This window comes from Rhagoletis zephyria, unplaced genomic scaffold (genome assembly GCF_001687245.7).
Source record: "Rhagoletis zephyria isolate East Lansing unplaced genomic scaffold, Rhagoletis_zephyria_1.1 Rzeph_scaffold_01937, whole genome shotgun sequence".
Taxonomy (NCBI): domain Eukaryota; kingdom Metazoa; phylum Arthropoda; class Insecta; order Diptera; family Tephritidae; genus Rhagoletis; species Rhagoletis zephyria.
This window is the reverse complement of record NW_016159021.1, coordinates 11382-20600: the sequence shown is the minus strand read 5'-3', so window position 1 is coordinate 20600 and position 9219 is coordinate 11382. Positions and strand designations below refer to the sequence as shown.

The window sequence follows — 9219 nt, the reverse complement described above, 5'->3', positions numbered from 1 at the left end:
TGGTAGCTAAATTTTTTTACCTACATCTTATATATAAAGAATAAGTGCAAGATTTCAACCAAATTTATACGGCATAGTCGGGCTATTATGCAGATGGTTTGTGTTAAGTTTCCCCGAATTCGGAAAAGGGGGCGTGGCACCACCCATACTAACAAAAATTTTCATCTGGTATATCTCTTGAAATATTTGTGGTAGATTACTGGAATTGGTAGCTATACGTGGCCTGTTCAAGAGTTGGCATTCCAAATTGTTTATTTATTCATACCCAAGATGGAAAAACAAAAAATGTTGTATATCCAAATCTGTTGGATTAAGTTTTAAAATAAAGAATCAAAAATTTTGAAATAAAACAAATGATAAATTTTCATATAGAAAAATTCCAGGACTTTTCATTCGTTTTTCAATATTTGGTGTAGAGAAGCACACCGGGGTACTGCTAGTATAAATATGTAAGTATACACGCAAACATTTTCTATAATTACTGGTATAGAAAAACAATGAACTCTGAAAAGAATTACTATTTTATTCAACAAAAAAACTTTTTGTGTAACACAGAAAGCATATTAAGGGCCACCAACTTACCTATTTTAAAGTATAGTTAAATCGTTAACGGATAAGATAACGGCCCAGAAACGTAAGGAACATACATAGAAATATGTTTACTTGCCTTAAAGGAAAGGCGTTCGCTTTATGAGCGAAGAGTTAAATTCATGAAAATCATAAAAAAAATTTGAATGTCAATGATGAATAAATTTTGAAAAGGGCTAAAAAAAGGGCTAGGGGCAATTTCAAATTTTTGTGGCCAAAAAAAGAATTTGGTAGCCAAATTTAGCCACCAAAGGGCTAAAACGGCAACACTGTTGCCCCGCTCGTCAGCAGGCACCTCGTTAAGACGAATTATAAGTGTACTTTTGCTGCCGCTAGAAGGCAACCAAAGCCGGCGTAGCCACTATGCAACTGTACCCCAATATAATTTGCCAAATCTTCGCTTTCGATTTTATTACAACTCTTTTTTTTTGTATTTTCTTTGCAAAATGTTCTATTAAATTATTTTACGTACGCTTTAAAGGTGTTCTTACACGATATGTTTTTGCATGTGTACATGGCACTTTTTACATATGGAAATGCCAACATATCGTGTAAAGGCAAATTAGATTTGTTTCTGTACAAAGCAGATGCACGTACATACGAAATATAAATGTTACTATTTTCATCTGACACACAGGTAGAATCATCTAAATTTCGTTTATTTCGTTTTCAAAGATCGTATTTTTAGCCGACTTCCAAAAAAGGAGGAGGTTATCAGTTCGTCGGAATATTTTTTTTTTGTTTTTATGTATGTTACCGCATAACTTTGGACCACGTCAACCGATTTCGATAATTATTTTTGCATCGGAAAGGTAGTGTCTCAGAGGTGGTCCCATACTAATCTGGTTGAGATCCGATCAGTGGATCATGAGATATATATATATTTTTTTTATATGGGAGTTGAAGTCGGTTTTTTTTTTGCTAAAAATTACTTGTTAAATAGTTAAATAAAGACTGTGAATTTGACAACATACGCAATTACACATCTATTGAAAAAGTCACATTTACAGATGCAAATACATATCGTGTAAGAACACCTTAAGCCATTGTGTACAAATACAAGTGAGATATCTTAGCAATAGACGTCATCCTGGGCCACAGCTGCGATCATCTGTTTTTTAGAGTTTCTTATTTTGGTCTACACTGCGCTTTTTTGACCTGAGTTGCATTAAATAGTCTCTTAAAACTTGGTAGTATTTGTTGTTCAAATGGTAACATATATGCCCAAAAACTTGAAAAATATTAGATGATTGCTTTTTAAAAATGCTATTTATAAAATTTGGTTTTGATTGCGACATTAGAAATATTCAGATTATAAAAGTTTTTCACATATGTTTTAAGATTTTAAAGCTTTTAAAATGTACGGTAGAATGCAACAATGTGCTTGAATTTGTTTGCTTCTTCGTCAGCTTATTCGTTTGCAGACTAGAAAAATGGCGAACAGCCATCAAAATACTGATTCAAAATACACATCTTACACAGGACACACAAATGGGTGCGCGCAGCAAAATTCAGCCCTAATGGTAAGTTCATTTCATCGTGCGGCGACAAGTTAAGAATTTGCGATACATTTTCAGGCGAATGTATGCGAACGTTCACCGGGGGAAGAGGTATGGGACGACAGCTGGCATGGCATCCAGACGGCAATCTGGTGGCTTTAGCATTAAGTTGTAACCGCGTTAAGATATTTGACAAAGCTGAAGGCGAGCTAATACAGTGCATTCGTCGCCGGAGAATGATGTTGCATTTCACCCAAGTGGAAATTTCTTGGTGACTGGCGGCGATGACGATACAATAAGATTGCTTGATTTATTAGAAGGTCGACCAATTTATACACGGTAGTAGTGCACTTTAGCGGAACCATATAATATACATTTTTTCCTGTATTCAACAGTTGCTCGTTTGGAAATCTAATTTGCATACATTTGATGCCAATAGCGCGCAACAAACAAGCCAGTTCTCAAAGAGCCCAAATTGATTTTAGTCATGCAACAGCTCCACATAACTCCGCCATAGACACACCAGTTGCTGGAGTACCAAAAAGCTGTGATGACAGTATTTTAATTGATCCACGACAATCGGTGGCATATGGAATGCGTGATGGAAATTTTCTGGTGCTTGATAGCCAATATACTACAAGAGTGTGGTGTGATAGTATTTTTTCTCAAATTTACATCTTTTATCTGCAGTTACATTAAGAAGCTCATAGAGGACAGAGCGGTTGGTGAGGAAGGTGTCGAGTTACTGCTGTACTGCAACTGGGAAAATCCGCATTTCGCACGTGCTCCACTCGTATGGAATAGTAGCTTATGTCGAAAGGCTGGTTTTAGTATAATGCGGCATTCGCAGCATACCCTCACTGGCGCCGAGCCGTTGAAGAAATTTTGGATAAATAAACGTGCAAGAAATAGTTCCGATACTAGCACGTCCATATTCTTGTTAAGGGTCATCAAAAAATTCCTTGTGTTGTAAATAATAAAGGGAATGCCGGATTATACTAAAGCCAGCTCCCGACATAAACTACTATTCCCATACGAACACAGAAATATAAATGTATCTAAAACTGAATAACTCAAATCAAATTGGATTGCATTTGCATAATATACCTAATATTGGAATCTGTTTTGATCGTAAAAAATACAACTTGCAATCATTTAGATTATAGTTTTGAAAGAAATTGATTGCAATCGTAAATTATGTAAAAATTGTCAATAACAATCTGCCTAAAATTTATTTTCCCCATGTAACGGTTATAAAATACGTTAAATCCGCACTATCTGCATTAACAAAAAATATACATTGGAATATTTAAAATAAACCGATTCATATTTATTTTCTAATAAGAATTGTTTCTTAATTGAAAGTATTTAATACTAATATAATGTAGTGGTTAATGTTTTAAAATGAATTCGCAATATGTCCGCAGCTCAGGTTGGTTTGAAGAAATCCGTTTAAATTTTTCGAATTACATCTACTTGAATACAGGATAGGCAGGGTTGCATACAAATGGTAGTTCCGTAAATATTTAAAATATGTTAGTTCATTCAATATTTGCATCTGGGCCAATAAATAATAACAAATATAGCCGAAAAAAACAAAGTTTCAATTAAAACGAGTTTTTATAACCCCCCATAAAATTCCGATTAATTTTAAATACGAAAATAACGATATTTTTTCATGGAGATTTATTTTTTTAATATACCTTGTTTATACCTACACAAAAACCGGATTAGCAAAAAACCGATTGGACTCAACATATATTTCTTTACAGCATTTATCCCCCTGTCTTTATAGCGCACTCGATAAAGTCTTATTCAAAAGTAAACAAAATTGCTATTTTTAAACGACATTTTTTTAATAAATAATTTGCGCGGTTGACCGAAATGGAAACAAACAATAATTGTAATTTATTATAACAATAATACGAATTTAAAACGGGCTGTATAAAGAAAACCAGCCTATTGTCACTTCACTTTCCAATGGTGCTGATTGCTGCAAGAATTATTTAGCGATTTAGAGCATAATCAACACAATATATGCACATAAATATGTATTATTTCACAGATCTCAGGGTCAGCTTAGAAATACGTCACCAAAATTATATAAAATTTAAGTAGGAATTATTTTTATTTATAACGTAAAAGCGCTATCTGACCCAATCTGATAAGTATATTTCCCCTAATGTTAACCCATTTTATTTAATTTGTCTCTCGTGAAAATATATATTTAATTTAAAATTTTGAGATATGTACATATATTTTAAATTTTTGCTTTAATTTTTGTCTCCTTTTAATATTTAATTAGATACCTTAAGATTAAAATAAGCTTAAAACGAAACAGCACAGCAACCCTTTTCTGTTCATCTTGAGAACACAAAACCCTCTTTTGTTAAAATTCGGCGCTGCACAAAATACTGGCTTTTATATTTTCCAACAAAATACCACTTCGCAACCCTGGATTTTCACGAAGCGTTTCATTCGGGTCGTAGTTTTGCTACTTCGGGCCATTCGGTGTTGTATGCCATATTGGCTGCCATATTGTTCACACTGTCATCGCCATATTGAACACCCTGTCAACTATCTGTCAACCCTAAGATATCTCACTTGTATTCTTCCACAATGCCTTAAGCATTCAATTTTCAGCACAGTTCTATTTCAGTAGTTTTTAGACCGTTTTCCGTCGCTCAATTCTCTAATTACTTTATTATTTAATATTCGCAGTCTTCGGCACAGTTCTAAATTAGTTTTCACACCTTACTTTATTATTTCGTTTCTCGAATATTTTACTATTTGCGACAGCGCGCTTCTGTTCATATAGTTAAACAAAAAAAATTTGTAGGCGATGGGACAATCTCACTTCCGAGATATTGTAGCCCATTAAATAATTAAAACAACCGCTCGCGTTCGATGTCACTTAACGAGTGTCCTTTATTGCATTTCAGGGTTCGTGAAATATTACATGTACATACATTTTATGAAAGAGATAGCAGATACATAAACTTATGTGTTAGAATGAATGCTTTACGTACAACGTTTATGAGAATAGACCCTACAAGAATTGTGTGATGGAAACTATACATTCTCATTTATCTTATTAACACATTTGCAAATTTTGCGTTGGTTAAAAAGAGACCATTAAATAAGGCCATAAGTTGGAGGAAGACGGAAGATCACATGTACACAAATGTTTACATCAGATTTTTCACACTGCCCTTTAGAATTTAATAGAAACTTGTAGGTAGCCAGTGACAGCAATCTCTATCAGTCTTGCCACTCAAATGGTTTGTCAAATGATAGTCACTGTTCTTGCAGGGGAGGATAAAAAAAGAGGAGACAAGCTAACGGCTAATAATCAAATTAACCCTGCAGTATCTTAACCTACTTGACTTGCTACACAAACTAGATTTTTGGAAACTTAAAAATTTATACAAAACAATTTTCTGCTTAGAAATAGAAAACTTGTTACCTCACATGCATGGTACAATAATTGTCTTCCCAGAGAGGTTTGCTTCACATTGGAATTCGTGCTCCCCTTATTTTCATTTTGACGCAGTTCAATGTTGATTCTTCTACTTTTATTTGGCTTTGCTTTTTGTTTTCGCTCAATTTAATTTTTATAATTTTTCAAAACAAAAGAAAAAACGTTTGAAATGAAGTGAGCCATACAAATTTTAAATTTATTTACAAGCAAATGTTCTTTTCCGCCTTCTGCAAATTAAATAAGTTCTCTGCAAGAATGTTTGTTTAAAAAAATACGTATACATCTATGGTACATGGGGTATGGAAATATCCCTTTTCCCTAGCAGTAAACCTTTTAGTGTGGGCAACAATGATATTTTTTAAATAAGGCAGATCGGCATATGCGCTATCTGGGAAGAGAATACCTGTAATTATTGTACCATGATTCACATGTATGTGCGCCTGGTATTGGGAAATGAAAATATCGATTTGACAATAAAAACTGGTCATAAAGAGAGGTCGCGGTATGGAAACACATTTTTGGTTATTTAAAAAATTAATAACACAATGTTCGAAGGGTCCAATTTCACAAAATCCACTTTCATTATTTCCGGTAAGTAACATAAAATAGTGTCAGGAGCATGTAATAATGTACCTTTGTACTATTTAGCATGTCATTGGCCAGTAATAAGAGCAACTTAAATTTAAATCTATTAAATACATTCTAGCGTGACTCAGTCCTTTGCCCACAGAAGCGGCTATAACTTTTTTTTCTATTCGAAACAGTAAGAGTGGCACCTTTCTGAAATCTTTATTAAATGAGCAATTTTTTTATGTAATGTAAAGTTATAGCTCAGTACATTTTTTTTCACCAGAGATAGTCAAAGTTGGGGAAGAAAATATCAAAAAGTTAAAAATCCCAATATAGTCCTAATTTTATAATGGTTCCTTAATATATTTTTACTACATTGCATTTGAGTATGGAGAAGCAACTATCTGAACGTATTTTACATAAAAAATTTACTAAGTATAGCCTTGTTTGTAGATGCAGTTAAAGAAAATACATGAAAAGCCACGATTTTTTTTAATTCAAAAAAATTTAAATATTTCAAAAACGGTGACACTTTTACCTGAAAAATTTTTGCTTATCAGGGAGCTCACCCCCTATAGGTTCTGGATGGGCTTCTCATTGTCTTAGGCAAAAAAAAGTTTAAATGCTTCCCTAAAAATGGCACTGCAGGACTTTAAAAATCCTATGAATCTAACATACATGCCCACATAACAGCGCTGGTCAGCGCTGAGAGCGCCCTCTGCTGTTAATTCGTACGGAAAACATACATATGTGTTAATGTCAACGTTAATGTTGATTCTTATGTTAAAAGACCAAATATAGTTGTGTTTTTTTACAAATTATCCAGTAACTTGCCAGCAACTCTCCAGTAACTTTATTTCTAACAATTCGCTCTCATAGAAAAAATTTGCAACAAAAGTACGCGAACGCTTTTCCAGTAATAATTTGCAAGTTTCATGAACAGCTGATAAATTGGTTGTTTATTCGCAGCAAATTCCTAATAAAACAATATATTTTGTATTTAAATAGGTTTATTTTGTGAAATTCAACAATAAAAACCCACAAACAGTTTCCTTATTAATTTAAATTTCATCCAGTAACATGCGATCAGCTGTTTTTTGTACTGGCAAATTCTTACAAGTAAAAATTTATCCAGTAAAATCCAGTAAAAGCTTGCAACTTCAACTGTAATTTTTCGCTCTCTCAATTTCCCCTACTTTGCAAGTTTTTGCGTACGAAAACGCCAAAACATGAAAATTCGTAAAAACTTTTACTGGATTTTACTGGAAATGAGTAAAAAAAACGCAACTTATGTATGTACAGTTCATGGAGGAATAATGTAGACAATTATGTATGTAGAGTCGTTTATGTTGCCACAAGGAGCAATTAATATTGCTGTTAGCACTCACATTTGTATATGCATATTTATGTACATACAGTGACGAGCAAAACTGTAACATGGTGTAACGCTTTTATATCAGCCGCCGCTATCTTTCCAAGTTCTAACGACATTCATAGTTTTGTTGTATATTCTTATTGGTACTCCTGTACTTCCTCTCTCATAACGAATTGAAGTTAATCCAACAATAATAAAACCAGCAGACAAAAATGTAAATTAAGACGTATGTTACAGTTTTGCACTTATATATTTTTAATAACTTTTTGACAATTTTCACGAAAAAAAAGAATTGTTAACACAATGTTCAGTATACTTTTGCTTTTTTTAGTTCTTGGATGCAATTTGGCATACCTTATTTGTATATCTGTAAATTTCTGGAGGTATAGCCTCCCATATATCCTTGGTNATCACTCTCGCACATGTATTTTGATCAAAATGGTTTTTTCTTCTTTTATTATGCCTTTGCGTTCAATTTGGCAATTCTTCGCTTCGCTGTCTACTGATTTGCCTTCAATTTTAATACCTTAAGCGCTTCTGTAACAGTGGCTGCAGCGCTACTTGCTACTAAGTTCACAAGATATCGGACCGTAATATTTTTTGGCAGACTTCCTTTGTCCTTAATAACACTTTAGGCCAGAAATGGGCACTTTTGCCCGTATGGGCTTTTTTGTCCGTATGGGCAAGCGAGCCCATTTCGCGGGCTAGATCAGGGGAAAATCATGGGCAAACGGAAAGGGGGCAACAAATCTTACTAATACACGTATAGCAATGAGAGCCACTGCACACGCATTCTGGAGTAAAAAGGCTCACTCTCCCAAACGTACGCCACATACACTCCTCGTCATTTGAATAGCTCAACTTTTTAATCTTTAGTATTTACACTTTTAATTTTGTTTATTTAATATTCATTACATCCGATTTTAAAACTTTATACAGAGTTAAAAAAATGTCAACAAAGGGGTACAAAAAAGTGCAAGTTTCAAGTGTCTGTAAAATAGCGGTGATTTTTGACAATTTTTTTGGTGAAAGTGCTGCGCATTTTCTCTCATACAAAGTATGCTCGACAAAACTTTTATATGGAATAAAATGCGCAGCACTGTCAATAAAAAATAAATGAATTTGAAAAATCGGGGCTGTTTTAGAGTCACTTCAAACTTGCACTTAATTACACTATAATTGAATGGGCTACAAAACTGCATATCAGAATTTTTTCTAAAAATATTATAACTTATTCACTGCAGGTCATTAGGATGGCACACTCCTATGTTGACCTTTTTTAAGAACTGTTTCCAGCTCTCGAGAAAAACGAAAAAATCATATAAAATGCTGCCCAAGAAATGGAAAATAAACTTTCTTTTAAGTTTTAGTTTGTAAAAAATTTTAAAATTGCATTTACCCGTAGAATATGCTATATCGTCACTAGACACGAATAAAGGCGCGAGCTCAAAAGTTGACGGCGAAAAAAGACGCATAAAAAAATTTCAGCGTCAAATACTCTTAACATACTTCGCCAAAGTTTTTTATAAGCATCTTTTTTCGCAAAATTTTTTTAAACGCTTTTTTTCACCGTCAAAACACCAGCGCGCCTTTATTCGTATGTAGTGACGATATTTTTACAAAAAATGTATATTAAATAAACAAACGGAAAACTGTAAATACTAAGAATTGAAAGGGCGTGCAATTCAAATGACGACGAGTGTATA

General features: G+C 33.6%; 1 long non-coding RNA gene across 3 annotated transcripts; it reads left to right on the top strand.

The window, feature by feature from the left end:
- Nucleotides 1–1916: 1916 nt before the first annotated feature.
- Nucleotides 1917–3031, top strand: LOC108365632 (uncharacterized). 3 transcript variants are annotated; one of them, XR_001847974.1, is made up of 4 exons: nucleotides 1917–2111; nucleotides 2166–2426; nucleotides 2483–2729; nucleotides 2778–2856. It is a non-coding gene; the product is annotated as an uncharacterized LOC108365632 (long non-coding RNA). The 3 variants fall into 3 exon arrangements; XR_001847975.1 differs by having other exon boundaries at nucleotides 1918–2111; nucleotides 2166–2407; nucleotides 2483–2702; nucleotides 2778–3031; XR_001847973.1 differs by having other exon boundaries at nucleotides 1918–2111; nucleotides 2166–2407.
- The last annotated feature ends 6188 nt before the right edge of the window (nucleotides 3032–9219 follow it).